This window comes from Muntiacus reevesi, chromosome X (genome assembly GCF_963930625.1).
Source record: "Muntiacus reevesi chromosome X, mMunRee1.1, whole genome shotgun sequence".
Taxonomy (NCBI): Eukaryota; Metazoa; Chordata; class Mammalia; order Artiodactyla; family Cervidae; genus Muntiacus; species Muntiacus reevesi.
The window spans coordinates 25512896-25529378 of record NC_089271.1 but is presented as its reverse complement, the minus strand read 5'-3'; the positions used below and the strand labels follow the sequence as shown (position 1 = coordinate 25529378).

Genomic DNA, 16483 nt, shown 5'->3' with positions numbered 1-16483 from the left:
AGAAATTAGTTAGAAATTTAGTTACTCTCAAAATGTTTTCAAATCAACTTTTCATATTTTGTATATATGATGAGTTTTGGTTTTGATTTCCTATATACATACACCCATATATATATATATATATATGTATATACACACACATATATACAGATATACAGATATATATATATATATATATATATATATATATATATATATATAAAATTGTTCAGTAAGTAAGTCATATCTGAATCTTTGAATCCCATGGAGTTTAGCACGCCAGGCTTCCATGTCCCTCACCATCTCCTGGAGTTTGGTCACACTCATGTCCATTGAGGCAGTGGTGCCATCCAACCACCTCATCCTTGATCACCTCCTTCTCCTGCCTTCAGTCTTTCTCAGCATCAGGGTGTTGTAATGAGTCAACTCTTTCCATCAGGTGGCCAAAGTATTGGAGATATATATATATATATATTTTATTTATTTATATGTAAACTGAATCATTTTGCTATACACCTGAAACTAACACAACTTCTTGAGTCAGCTATACTTCAAAAGAAAAAAAATACAACTAAACTGACCAAGGTAAAAGAAGTGATTAGAGAAATTCTGGGTGATTTTGTCTTCTTCCAGGGAATACCTGCTTTTACTTCAAGAGGTGGGGGCAATTCATGTAATAGCTATCAGATATATGCAGTTTAAAATGCCTAATATATACAAAGAATAAAATTCAAAATTAAGAATTTAGCAGAGAACCAGAAATTTACACAAACAAGTTTTATGTATTTGAAGTTCTATTTTTAGGCATCTAAATATTTAAGTTTATTGTATGCCTACTAAATGGATCCTTTAATTATAATGACATGTCCCTTTTTATCTTAATACTCATTTTCTTAAATTTTATTTTATCTAATATTAATATACCCATTCCAGTTTTTTTATGCTTACTTTAGTTTGGTATTTTTTTTCACAGTTATTTTATACCTTACTGTATCTTTATAAGTTGTGTCATATAACTGGGATTTAGTTGTTGCTGTTTTTATCTCATCTGATAGTCTCTACTTTTTTTTTTGTTTTTAAGAGAAATCTCTGCTTTTATTGGCCAGCAGGTTACCTGAGGGGGATGAAGCGGGAGGAAAGGGTGGGCGCGATACCGGGCTGGCCGTGCTTCACCCACTTGTAGGTGATGGAGAACTCTCCTAGGTAGTGGCCGATCATCTCAGGCTTGATTTCCACCTGGTTGAAGGTCTTGCCATTGTAGACGCCCACCATGCTGCCCACCATCTCGGGCAGAATAATCATGTTGCGCAGGTGCATTTTCACCACCTCGGACTTCTCCATGGGCGGAGCCATCTTTCTTGGCCTTGCGCAGCCACTTCAGCAGCGAGTGCTGCTTCCTCTGCCTGCTGTGGTTCAGCCGCTGTCGCTGGCGTACACTGTATAGCTGCATCAGTTTCTCATAGGATATGTCCAGCAGCTGGTCGAGGTCTATGCCGCGGTAGGTGAACTTGCGGAAGGGCCGCTGCTTCCTCTGTTCCACTTCCGCCATCTTGCCTGCTCTTCAGAAAGCAGTCTCTACTTTTAATTGGAATGCTTAAGTCTTTTGAAGTTTAGTTGTTACATAGTTTGTTTTAAAGTTGACCATCTTGCCTTTCATTTTCTGTTTTCCAATCTCTTTATTTCTCTGTTCCTGCTCTTGTGCCTACTTTTGTGTTTTTTAAACATTTTTATTATGAAAATTAAGTTTTTAATTGCATTTTTATCTGAGGCATTTTAAACACACTTCCGCACATTCTGAAAGTAACTAATTCCACACAAAAGTAACAGGAGCGAAGTATAGTAGCACAGTTGAACATAGCAAGCTGAAGTTATGTGATTCTTTATAGGATGTTACTTTACCTAGTGTCATTTTTCCTGGCTTGATGTGGACATGCCCTTTGGTCTTCTTGCTGTGGTACTCCCAGACTGTGTCTTTTGCTCCTTATAGCTTAGTAGGCTCAATAGGTCCTTACCTCTGTTCGCATCATGTTGCCTGCAATTTTCTTGAAAGTTAAAACCCTGTATTTATTGAAATATTTCCTTATATATTAGAAACTGATACATTTTTAACTGTTAGTATGCTATCACAGTTATTTCTTTGTTTTCTAATCAAATTGTAGGTTGGAGAGGTGTGATATAACCCATTATCCTATAACCCTTGTTTTTAATGCATACTTTTGGAAACAAGATATTTTCTTCAGGAATGCATATTTTGCATTTTATTTGCAGGGTGTCAGACTTGCAACTCCTGACAGAGAAAAGTGTCTATTCAGTTGTTAGATGTTCACGTTTAGGGAGGCATATTGGCACTGATGGTGGAGGTGACCCCAAATGTTTTAGTTTAGAGGAGGCATTGGCATTGAGTTGGGTGAGGTTAGAGGACCCCAGCCCCACAAAACCCCTCAAACCACACTGTCCCTCAGCTAGTTCTGGTTGGGAAAGCCCTGAACTTTTGGGAAAGCCCTCATGACTTTTTTTTTTTTTCCCCCCTCATGACTTTTTAACTGACAGATGTCAGCACTTGTGATGCTGCATAAATTCCTAGGCTGACGTCATAGTCAACTGCCATCACCAACTGTCATCAATGGGGGAGGCCATCTTGACCCGCCTCCCAGTCTTATTTCCTCGTATTTGAGTGGTTCTCAGTTCTCATTACGTGTCACTTCCCTTCCGCCTGTAGAACTTCCGGTAGCATGGTGAATTACGAACCATTAAGATAAATTGTCTCAGATTCGTTTATATGGATGTGTCTTATTTTCGTCACAGTTTGGAAGGAATATCTTGCTGAGTGTAGAATTCCACCTCGAGGGTTTTATTTCTTCTTTCACCCTGGCTATAGTTCTCCGTGAATGCTATTGAGAAGACAGCCATGATTTCAAAGCCCGTGACGGCATCACCCCACTGAGTGCGGTTTTGGTTTTTAACTGGAGGTTAGTCATTTATATTACTGCTCATTTTGTGGTACTATGTCCTTATTTGTCTGGCAGTTGATGGAAATACATTTGTTCACTTCATATTACATGTATGTGATGAATATGAAATATGGTAAAGCATTTTGACAAATTTTTAGCTATTTTTAATTAAAATAATTTCTATATATAATTTATAATTTCTATTAATTTATATACGTAAGCTAATTTGACTGGTAGCAACAATAAACTAAAGCAACAAAGAAGAAAGCTAGCATAAAAATACCAAAAGCCAAAAAAATTAAATTCGCTTTTTTTCTTACTAAAATATTTGTTTGAATAATTCATAGACAACGTAATTTAGGCATATTTCTAAGCAAAGTTGCCAAAAATTAAAGCTCTTTCCATTGTAATTGGTGATCTGATACTAATGTTGACCTGGATGAAAAATTATGTAAGAACAGCTAAAGCTCTTAATAAAGAAAGTGAAGTGACACTTGTATTACCTATGGCAAAATGTTTTATATGTACAGTAATTATATAACATTGAGTTTTCACAGAACACCTTATATGCATTAACTTATATACAAGTGTTCAAGTCAGAATCAATGCAGTAACAAATGGAACATAAATGAAAGTAAAACAAAAATATGTATTATATGTATGCTTAATATGTAATAATTTTGGTATTTCAGATAATAATGAAATGATAGCCTATTTAAACAAATAGTTTTAAACAAAGAGTAATTGTTAAAAAAAACAAAGAATAAATATGAAAAAATATAGAAGCCCAGTAAGTGTACTAAATATACTTAGTATTTAATATAAATTAAATGATAAGATAACTTTTATATTTCTACTCTAATATTAGATTATGAAGGAGTTTAAAATGTTGCACTTGTTTTGGAAATAAATTTGACACTGTTCTGCAAAATTTTTGTTTGCATTACCTTGTGTAGTAATTCCATTTCTAGAACTATTTCTAGTACAGCTACTTAAACTTGCATATGAGTGTCTGGGTGCAGGGTTCTGGAGTTGCTGCTCCCTGTCTTCCCCAGGTGGGGGGAACCTTGCCGGATTCTGTCCTTGCCAGATTTCCCTTCTGCTTTAAGAATTTAGCTCAGTTGAGCAGCCTGGGTGAGGGGAATGGGGATGTTCCCAGTGCGGGGAGGCCGGCGGGTGGGGGGAGATGGTTTCCCAGACTCAGGGAGTGGAGGTGACCTGTCCAACAGAAGGCATACTACGCTGGGACCTCTGAGTTTCCCTCCAGGTTCCGGATAGGGCCAGGAGGGCCTTAATTTGTTTCTGGTTATGCCATGCTCCTCTATTCATTTGCAAAAGTAAATGCTCCATGTGGGACCCAGGCTGCCTGTTGTGAGGCCATACAACTGTCACAATCAATCTGGTAAATCTATATACACTTACAGAAAACATATCTCCAATATACACTGCCAATAAAAAAGTTAAATTGTGGATTTTCAGAGAAGTGCATAAATATACAAATGTATTATCTATGTAAATGTGTATGTGTGTTTGCATATGCTAATATACATGTTTGATGGATAGTCATGATTTCTTTCTGCAAAGGGGTGTGCATTTGTATTGTTTTGGAAGTTCTACATTGAATGCATGTTACATTTATAATTAATAGTATGAAAGTTAAAGATATGATGAAATATTACTAAAGGTTACTTTGAAATGTCTGTGATCCTGTTTTTTTGTCTCTATAAAATTGCCTTTTTGGGTAATTTCACATTGACGTGGTTTGATTTATCTTGGTTTCTTCACTTGGCATAATATTTTTGAGGTTCATCCATGTGCTAACATGCATCAGAAAGCAGGTTCTTTTCATTACTGAGTCAGAATTTATCTGGTTATACCACTTACTGTTTACCTATTTATGAGTTGATGGAGATTGCAGTTCTTTTTATATTTTGGCTATTATGAATAAAGTGGCTATGAGCATTTTTTGTGGAAGTCTTTGGACAGAAGCTTCCAGTTCTCCTGGGCAGATACCTAAGAGTAGCAAGGTTGCATCATATGGTGTGGTATTGTTAAGTCTTAAAGAAACTGCCTACATGGTTTTCAAAGTTTCTGTATCTTTTTGAGTCCCACCATCAGTGTAAGAAGTTGCAGTTTTTCCACATCCTCATTAACTTTCGGTTTTGTGACACTTTTACAATTTAGCCATTATAGAAGATGAGAACTGTTATCTGATTATGGATTTTATTTTTATTTCCCTGAGGACCAAGGATGCTGAAAGTTTATTCATGTGCTTGTTGGATATTCATTTCATTCATATTTGATATTCATTCATTCATGAAATATTTACTAAAGACAATTGTGCATATATTTAAAGTTGTATACTTAAATTTTATGTATTTAATGAAATTGTACATGTATTTGAAGTTCAGTTTATATTTTTTATTTATTTTTTTTAATTGGAGCATAATTGCTTTGCAATGTTGTGTTAGTTTCTGCTGTACAACAACATGAACCAGCTATGTGTATACATATATCCGCTCCCTTTTGAGCCTCCCTCCCACCCCCTGTGCATATATTTAAAGTTTATATATTTGATGAATTAGTTTATTTTTGGTGTAGTGTCTTAAGAAATTTTTTCTGTGGCAAGCAAGAATTGAAAGACTTTTTTTTTTTTCTGTATGTTTTACAGTTTGTACTTTTATATTAAGTTCTAAGATCTATTTCAGTTTCATTTGTGTAGCAGTGTGAAATTCACATCCAAATATGTTTTCCATGTGATTATTCAGTTGTTACAGTATTTATTGAAACAACTCTTCTTTACTCCATTAGATTAGCTTGGCACCCTTGTCAAAAATTAATTGACTATGTTTCTAGACTCTCTATTTGGTTCCATTTGCTCCTTATACCAATATTATACTTACTCTCTTGAAAATTGAAGGTTTGTAGGAAGTCCTGAAATCAAGTATTAAAGATCCTTTAACTCATCGTTGTTGTTTTAAATAGATTCCTCATATTTCCATAGTAATCTTAAAATAGTTCTGTAAATTTTTACATGAAAAACTTGCTGACATTTTTATTGAGGGTGAAGCTGTAGATCAATTTGGAAAGAACTGATAACTTAACACTTGGAGTTTTCCAACCCAAGAAAATTAGGGTATCACATTTCTTTATTTCTTCTTTTTTCTCAGCAGTATGTAATTTTCACTTATAGGTTTTACATATATTTTGCTAATGTTTCTCTAGGTATTTCATGTTTCTTGATGCTACTGTACATGATAATATTTGAATTTGGTTTTAGATGTTTATTTGCCAGTAGGTATGCAATTGATTTTTTCATGTACTGATCTTGTATCCCACAAACTTGATAAATTCACTTACTCATTCTGTTTACTTTTTTGTATATTCTTTCATATATATATATATATATATATATATATATAGCAATTTCATTTCCAAAACAAAGACAATTATAAGTAATATTTTCCAATCTGTGTATATTTTATTTCTTATTATTGTCTGATTAAGCTAGCTAGGACCTCCACTTTGAGTTTGGTTAGAAATGATCCAACAAACCAATACCCTTGTTTCCAAATCTGTGGAAAATCATGTAGGTTTTGTTTTATTTGTGTATGTACATAAAGGTTTTTATTTTCTTAGGATACATTACCAGAATTACTGGGTTAAAGGGTAAGTTTTTTTTTTTTAACTTGAGACATAGTTGATTTATAATATTATGTTTCAGATGCGCCATATGGTGAATCAGTTTTTATAGATTATATTCCATTTATAATTGTTATTAAATCTTAGCTACATTCCCTGTGCTGTATAAAGTTATCATTGTAGCTTACTTCTTTTATGCATAGGAGTTTGTACCTCTTAATCTCCTACCCCTATCTTGCTCCCGCCTATAACCACTGGTTTGTTTCTATATCTATGAGACTGTTTCTTTTTGTTATATTTACTAGTTTGCCGTATTTTCTTAGATTCCACATGTAAGTGATAGCATTCAGTATTTGTCTTTCTCTACCAGACCTATTTCACTAAGCACGACACCCTCCAGGTTCATCCATGTTATTGCAAATGGTAAAATTTCATATTTTTATAGCTGAGTTTTACATATATATATATATATATAGATATATATAATATATTCTTCAGATACATTACCAGAATTACTGAGTTAAAGGGTATGCTTTATCTGGCATATCACACACACATATACACAGGACTTTTCTGGTGGCTCAGATGGTAAAGCATCTGCCTACAATGCAGAAGACCCGGGTTCAATCCCTGGGTCGGAAAGATCTGGAGAAGGAAATGGCAACCCAGTCCAGTATTCTTGCCTGGAAAATCCCATGGACAGAGGAGCCTAGGGGGCTACAGTCCATGGGGTCGCAAAGAGTTGGACATGACTCAGTGACTTCACTTTCACTTTTTCACTTTCATACATGCATGACACATCTTCTCTTCTTCTTTATCCATTCTTCTTATGATGGACACTTAGGTTGTTTCTGTATCTTGGCTATTGTAAATAATGCTGCTCTGAATGTTGGAATGTATGTATCTTTTCAAATTAGTGTTTTAATTTTCTTTGGATATATACCCAGGACTGGTGTTTCTGGATCATATGGTAGCTCTATTTTTAGCTTTCTGAGGAACCTCCATACTGTTTTTCACAGTTGATGCACCAATTTATATCCCCCTAACAGTGTACAGGGGTTGCCTTTTTGCAGACATTTGTTGTTTGTTGCCTTTTGTAGTCATTCTGACAGGTGTGAGGTGTTATCTCATTGTGGTTTTGACATGCATTTCTCTCATGATAAGTAGTGTTAAGCATCTTTTCATGTAACTGTTGGCCATCTCTATGTCCTCTTTGGAAGAATGTCTGTTTAGGTCTTCTGCCCACTTGTTAATTAGATTTTTTTTGATGTTGAGTTATATGAGCTGTTTATATATGTTGGATATTAAAACCTTGTCAGTCATATTATTTGCAAATATTTTCTCTAATTCAGTTGGTTGTCTTTTCATTTTGTCAATGGTTTCCTTTGCTGTGCAAAAGCTTTTCAGTTTAATTAGGTCCCATTTGTTTATTTTTGCTTTTATCTCCTTTAGGAGATGGGTCAAAAAAATATATATATATGTATCACTGTGATTTATCTCAGAGAGTGTTCTGCCTGTGTTTTCCTCTAGGAGTTTTATAGTATTTGATCTTATATTTAGGCCTTTAATCCATTTTGAGTTTATTTTTGTATATGGTGTTAGAAAATGTTCTAATTTCATTCTTTTACATGTGGTGGTAGTTTAGTTGCTAAGTTGTGACCCCATAGACTATAGCCTGACAGGCTTCCCTGTCCATAGAATTTCCCAGGCAAGAATACTGGAGTGGGTTGCCAGATCAAGGGAAAAAAATACCATTATATAGTATCCATCTATAGAATGCCATTATATAGTATCTGAGCTCAGAAACAAAGTATTATTTCCTTCAGAAGCTTCAACAATAATATATTTTATCCTCTTTAAATTTTACCTGTCTGTACTTGTTAGCAGTTTTTTTCCTGGACATTCATCCTAGATTGTTGCTAAGCAAAGACTACAACCTTGTGTCTCCTCAGTTTACCATTTGCTGCACAGACTGTCTTGAATAGTTCATTGCCAAAATATTGTTTTTGTTCTAAAAATTGATGAAGTATGCTTATCTTGTGTAGAATTTAATGTAATTTTTCTGTAGAGTACAATCTTTCAGATGACAGAATTAAATCTGTCGAGTCATTGACTCTTTACATAATTTGTTCAAATTTATGATCACTTTTACAGCACACATACACTCATACACACGCGCACACACACATACACAAAACTGAATAACAGAGTCTATAAAAGAAAAGGAGGGAGACCGGGATGGGGAATTCGTGTAACTCTATGGCTGATTCAGATCAATGTATGACAAAACCTACTGAAAAATAAAAAAATAAAAATTAAAAAAAAAAAAAAAAGAAATTAATCCTATATGATAGCACATGTAAAAAAAAAAAAAGAAAAGGAGACCACATCACTACTATGACATATGGTTCATCTGATTTGGTTCAGCTCATTTCCCTGGTAGAGATGCCTAGTGGGAACTGAATCTTTTCTACTTGTTTTGAATGCACTAAAAGACCAATTATGAACACTGGTACAGCATTTTATAATCTTATTTGTAGTTTCATTTTCTATTTTATAAGCTTGTTATAGTTTATTTTTCTGTGAAATCAGATAAACCATCCAGAGTGGTTGGGGTAGTGGTAATGATACCTGCAGTCACAGTACAAGGGTCCAAACCTTGGATTGAGGCTTAATGAGTCCTTATGTAAATAATGAAATTTCTGCACACCCGGGCTAACTTTATTGGCAAAGTGAAAATAATGATTATTTCCTCATAATCCTGAAAAAAATACAAATATATGCAGTCCTCCAAAACAATTTGTTGTTATATCATCAGCCAAAATACTATGATCAATTCAAGGTCTCCTTCCTACAAGAGAGAAGACAGCCTTTCACATTTCCCCTTCTTTAAATGTTTCTAACAATATTTTTCTGTTCTGCTCTCAAGTCTTATATAGTCATAACTATTTCACGATAGGAAAATATTTCACTTCCCTCTGTGTTTAACTTTTTTTTTTTAAATAAGAACTGAAGTACATATTTTAAAGTTATCCTTCAGTAGATGTTATCATGCTTTCTTTGCATCATACATCAAGTCACTGTTTCTATCTTTGTTATTTGTCCAATGAAAGTCTCTTATACCTAAAACAAATTTAGAGTTTTAGGGGTAGAAAATTTATTTTGGTACATTCAGGTGATTACCATTTTCTCCTCTGACCTGTTGCTCAGATACATAAAATATGATAAACTGCCATGTTTATATTTTTATATTTATCTTTTAAGTTACTCAGAGTTATGTTTTGTTATCTTATGTTTAGAGTGGATACTTGTCTTTTTTTTACCTGGTAGTCAGTTCTTTGTCCTAGCACTATAGTGCTATTTAATAATTAATATTTTTGAGGACATGCTTCAGTCCATGGAGTTGCAAAGAGTCAGACATGACTTAATGACTGAGCAAAAAAAAATTTTTTAACCAACTATACTGGAAGTTTTACATGTGTATCTTAGAGTTTAGTTCTTGGCTAATTCGTTTCATTAATCTATTTACCTGTCATTTTCATACTTTTATATGTATTAGATAGTAATTTGAATATCTGTTAGCCAAAGTCCCTTGCAGACTCAGTTTCCAAAGATCTGTTCTGTTCTGTTTGCTTTGCTCTTTATTCTTCCCCAGTCGTTTTGGATTATTTGAGTTAATGAAAGAGTAACCTTTCTGGGACTAAATTACATCCTTTTCAAAAGAAATATTTCAAAAGAAATATTTGTAGAGCAAATTGGGGAGCAGGAGTAGGAAAGGAAGAGTGAATCACTACTTAAAAATTCTATTCCTTGCTTGGAATCCCCTTTTCCATTGGGGATAGAAATGTACAACTTAAACAATACAGGTTTTTTCCCTCAAAAACATGAATGACTGAAATATAACATTCTAAGTATAATATTGAATACTTTTGTTACTTATATCATTATAATGTGCTCCTTTAAGTGTTCTTTTTTTTTAAGAAAAGAATAAAGAATTAAACTGTGATCTTACTTTTGACAATTAAACTGTAGCTCATAACAGTTTAACCATTCTGAGACTGGTGTATACAGATTTCTGGCTATGTAAGTGTCATATTTTTATATTCAGGCAAGTAGCACACTAATTAAAATGAAAAGAAATCAGTGAGTGATAGTTCGCTTCGTGTCTTCACACGAATGTCACCTTTTCTCTCTTTTAGTGAGGCAATTATTCACTCAATAAATATTCAGTAAGGCAATATTAATAGGAAAGAAAAGAAAAATGATAAATCAAGAGAGGGTTCTGCTTAAAGAATACATTGTAAGATACCTGCATAAGTACTTTAATACATGCCAGAATGTGGTGAATATGTCCCTGGGTGTGATGGGACTTCAGAAGAGGAGAAATTACTGTCATATACAGCAATCTGGTATGACTTGATGGTTGACTTGGCATCTGAGCTACACCTTGACAGATGGTTTAGTTTGGGATTGATGACATGGCTTCACTGGAAGAGTTGAGGTAAAGCCACTGAGGTGCAGAGACAGTATATATTCAGGGAAAACTAGAGCATAAGTGTGTGAGAAAAAACAATGGGAGATAATTTTGAAAAGACAGTTTGAAGCCAGATGGCATAATATCTTGAATGCTGGCTACTGCGTTGTGATTTTATTTTGTTGGTAATTTGTGATTCACAGAGTATTTTTTTAAAGACATTGTTATGAGCAATGCTATGCTTTACAAAGTTTACAAAATAGATTATCTAGATAAGCACTAAGGCTGGTTTGCTGGGGGTTTTTGGATTTTTTTTTTTTTTTTTTTTTTGCTGTGTGGCATGTGGGATCTTAGTTACTTGACCAGGGATTGAACCCACATGTCAAGCTTTAGAAGCATGGACTCTTAACCACTGGAGCACCAGGAAAGTCCCTAGGCTGGGTATTTCTAGTACCAGTGGGAATCTAAGATTCTAAAATCTTAGATCACTGGGCTCAGGAAGATTTAGATAGTGCTGTCTTACTTAATGAGTGATCAAGAAAGTTCATCCACCAAGCTATTTCTACTTTTGTGCTGTAATATTTGATGTCAAATTAATATTTTTTCTTGTTTTCCTTTATTTAAAGAAAGGTTTTAATATTTTTTGTAAGGAGTTAACTGAAATATATAATTAATGCCTTCTCGATTACTAGAATAAACTGCAATGTGAAATATTAAAGCTTTTTAGTGCACTACAATAATTATAAAACAACATATCATTTGAACATAAATTTGTGTTAAATTTGCTTCCGATATAACATTTTTCTCAGTATGGTTACAAGTCAGTACACCTTCAGGATATCTCTGCTGATCTCAGATTAAGGAATTGGAATCGCACTACAGACTAATTTAGTGTTTCATATGAGACTGTTAGTTTTATTTCATTTTTAAACAAAACCATACTCATAAAGAGCTTCATTTTATTTATCATATGCATTATTTATTGAATTAATTGAGTCATGCAATTGATACTAATTTAGATAAATACTAAAAATGCAAACTAAGTAAACTCAATGATTTGCCACACAAGTGCTCATGCACTAAAAAATGACTAAAGAAGTAGCAAAATCTAGTTGTAACTGGAAGTCCATTAGTGGGAACCAAATCAGTTCTTAGTGACACGTAATCTTGTTATATTGCAGTAGTTAGTGGATAATTTTTATTAAAAGCCAGAAGTCTGTAACATCTTAATTATGCATTTTATTTAGGAAATAACATTAAACCTGTATAAAAACCTGTAGCCTAGAAATTTTGGAAACAGAGTGATCAGGCTTTGTAATTCTTAGGAAGTGATGAGATTTTCCATTTTAATGGTTAGCAGCTTTGCATCTGTGAAGTTGCACTTACTATGGTATACTTCACCTTTGGTGTCTTTTTAGTTGAGATGGTAATATGTGGGAGCAATACAGGGCTGGATAATGGATTAGATACAAGAGGTTAAAAAAATAACGAGTTAAACTGACTTCCTAGATTTTGGCTAGTATAACAGAATGGCTTAGTGGCTGATGTCTTAGTCAGCTAAGGCTGCTAATCAAAGTACCATAGACTGGGTGGCTTATAAAAAATAGAAATTTAGTTCTCACAGTTCTGGAGCCTGAAAGTCTAAGATCAAAATGCTGACATGATCATGTTCTGATGAGGATCCTCATCTAGATTGCAAACTGCTGCTGTCTTCTTGTATCCTCATATGGCAGAAAAAGGACAAAAGAGCTCTCTGGGGTCTCTATAAGGGCACTAATCCTGTTCATGATCCAGTTATCTGCCAAAGGCCCCACCTCTGTTAAGGTAGGATTTCAGCATATGAGTTTGGGGAGGATACCACATTCAGTCCCTAACAGCTGCCATTTACAGAGATAGTGGAGTGTATAAGAAAAAACAGGGCTGAGAGATACAAATCTCAGTTTGGCCTTATATGGTTTTGAAATACCATTTATCCAACTAGGTAGAGATGGCAAGAGTGCCATTGTATGTTGAGATGTGTAAGTCTGTGAAGGGGAAATGTATTTTGGGAGTTATTAGTATACAAATTGCCAGTTGAAAACAGATTTAAACCTGAGTGCTCAAGAAGACTGTGAAAAGAGGAGAAATGGGTGTCCTAGGATTAAGGCATGGTGTATTTAATCACTTCCTGGCCTGCTAAGGGAGGTTGATCTTAGAAACAAGATAACAAGATTAAGGAAAGGCATCCAAAAAGTGTAAAAACCTTCAGAAGAGGAACAATGACAGTAACTAAGGGAGCTATTGAGATTAAAAGTGCGCCTGAGATTTAGATGAGGATTAGTTAATGATAATAATGTTTAACATTTTTTGAATGAGTATTGTTTGCCTGGTACTAAGTACTTTACCTGCATTGATTCATTCGTTTTCAGTAATACCATGAAATGAATAGTACTATCTTCATTTACAGATGAGGAAAATGAGGTTGAGAGAAAGTAAGAAACATACTCAAATTAAGACTGTTAGTAAATGGTGCATATGGGATTAGAACCCAGGTGATGTGAGTCCAGAGATTGGATACTTAGCCTGTATGCCCTGTTCTATCCAAAGGGTCTGAAAAAATACCCACTGAATTTTTCTTTATTATGAAGAACAAACTGGAATTTATCAATGCAGAAAAGACTGAAGGCTGTTGAAGATGTGCTTTCTTCTACATATGCGTTTGAGGTTCTTTTGAATGATACAATGAAGTAATATTGACTTCACTAGAGCCTACAAGTTTGAGGAGTCATGTAAAGGTCCTGAGTGACAGGAGAGCAAAATAAGTGATAATGTACATGGAATTTTGGTTGGTTTTGACATGGCATTAAAAAAAAAAAAGACATTCCAGTTTTGCTTTAAGAAGATTAAGTCCAATCTCTAGCTCCCCTAGAGTTGCATAAGCCAAGCATATCAAAGAGTGTCATTTTCAGCTGCCCCATGGATTGATTGACATTGGCTTCCTTGATATAAAACTCAGTTTTTAAAAATTTGCAACTTTAACTCTATTAAAATGGTAGAAAAATCTCTTCTAAATCTGCTGCCTTGCTTTCTTCTGGAAGCTTAATTCTTTTCCACTGCCCTGATCTGTAGAAATTAAATTGTGTTATTGAAGGGGATCTCTGGCCTTCCTACCTGTTACCCTCTCATTCTTCTGGAATGCTATGACATGTTGAAACAGGAGCATGTGCTCAAGTGTACCAAGGCAGATTTAGTTGTGGATTCTGTCTGGAGAGTTAAGTGAAGACTACTTCACACACAGTTAGGAAGTTCCCTGTAGGAAGTTCCCTCTTATTTGAATTAAGTAAGGTGTGTTCACATTTGGACATCATTTATTCCTTCCTGTACTAGATATCTCTAAGACCACCTTCAAGATAGATGATTTCTTAGAAGAATTCCCAGAAACCAGAAAAGCTATTCAACTCACAAATATGGTTTATTATGGCAAAGCATAGAGATTAAAATCAGGAAAGGGAAAAGGTGCTTAGGGAGAATTTCAGGAGACACCAGGCATAAACTTCTAGTTATTCCCATTTCTGTGGAGTTGCATAGTCAGTGCTTGATTCTTTGAGCAATGATGTGTGACAGCACATACAAAATGTTAACAGTCTTGATGTATTGGCATGGAGCAACTCATCTCCATCACTGACCTTAGCTACTCAGTCTTTAAACCTCCATGGAGATCAAACTAAGACAGTACACCTCAGAGCTCCAGGCATACACAAACAGAAATTCACCACAAACAACACTGTTAGCATCAATATCTGGTATGGCCCAATGCATCAAACATACAAAGACACTCTCACCAGGCAGAGGATAGTCCAGAGGCTAGGAGGTTACATCCCAGGAGTTGGACAAGGGCCAGTCTGAAAGACCATAGGCAAGTGTAGGTTTGGGCAGTCCAGGTCTTGCAGTTAACCATGACTACACAGTATATACATATATGTCTAGTAATTTTTGTCCTATGTAGTTTCTTAGTGTGTTTTTTTAATATATGAAAATGATCTCCAACTATGTGTTTATTTTTCTATTTTATAAAACACTCGTTTCAATTCTAATAACTTTGTTGTCCAGCTTTGCCTACAAATATCTGTAATCAAAGCTATTTACATATCAACAAAATAATTATCTTTGAGTACTCTCTGATATTGTTAGGCCTTATTTCTTATTTTTGTCTGGTTAAATTGATTTGAACCTCTGGGAAGGCATTTAGATCACTGGGGTGATAATTTTCTCACTGATTACTAAAAATGAGAAAATAGACAACCGTTTAGCATATGCAAAAATTTAACATGAGAGAAAACAGAATATACATTTTTATGAGTTAGTTATTGTGATCAGTTATATGTAAGAGATTGAAAAATGTGACAAGTTCTTATGCAGTTCTATTTCACTCATTCAGAAAATTTAAAAAAATAATATATTCTAGGAAAAAATTATAAAGTGCTTCAGAAATGAGAAGAAAAATTAATGCAACATGATAAGTACTGAATAATATAAGACAGCAGACAAACTATAAAACACTAACAAAGACATGGCAATAAAAATTAAGTGCAAATTTATTAATTATGCATTTGTATTTTGCTTTTCTCATTGTTCAGTCAGTCATTTTTTTGTGCCCCTTTTAAGAAACAGCCCCAAACATCAGTCCAAGTTGAAACTGACACTTCCCTACACTCCAAGGGAGAAAATACGACTCTATCAATCATTTATCCATCCTCCTGGCCAAAGTGGTTGGTCTTGGGGTGAGTCCATAATACTCATTAGGTTGATGGGAGGTCTTTTTCTTGACATTGATGGAAAGACGGATTTTTTCCCTGTTGAATTTGGTAAAGTTGGATAGTATACACCAAGAGCAGAGACTCACAAGCTTACTGCACAATAAATCTCAAGGGGAATTTTTTAATACACCTGTTACCCAGATCACAACCTATATCAAGTAAATCAGAGTTTCTGGTTTATAAAATCTGTGCTTCAGTTGTGTTTACAATCTCCCCAGAGAATTCTAATTGGCAGTCAGTGTTAGAAAACCTGTGGTCCAGAGAATAGTGATTCTCTGCCTTTGGTGTGGCTCTGAATCCTGGTGGCCTGAATAAAATCCAGATTGTTTGACCCGACTACACCATTTGAGTTTCTTTTTCATTAGGTGGGCTAGATGGGACTGGGAATTTGTAGTTCTCTTTATTGCCCAGGTGGTGCTGATTCTAGGACCAGACAGTGAGAATGATGCTTTGCTTCTGAAGAGAGAAAAAAAATTGAAAGTTAAAAAAAGGACAGAAATCTCAGTTAATTGAAATGCACAGGTAGATCTGGATGGTGGACCTCATAAGAACTTGAATTTCTTAGAAGGTTACAATTTATGTTACTGTGGCCTTTTACTGATCACATTTTGAGACTGACATTTGGTCAATATAGCTAGTCA

General features: G+C 34.6%; 1 pseudogene; it reads right to left on the bottom strand.

Annotated features, from left to right (window-relative positions):
* Positions 1 to 1089: 1089 nt before the first annotated feature.
* On the bottom strand, positions 1090 to 1528 carry LOC136154224 (small ribosomal subunit protein uS19 pseudogene; annotated as a pseudogene).
* Positions 1529 to 16483: the final 14955 nt, after the last annotated feature.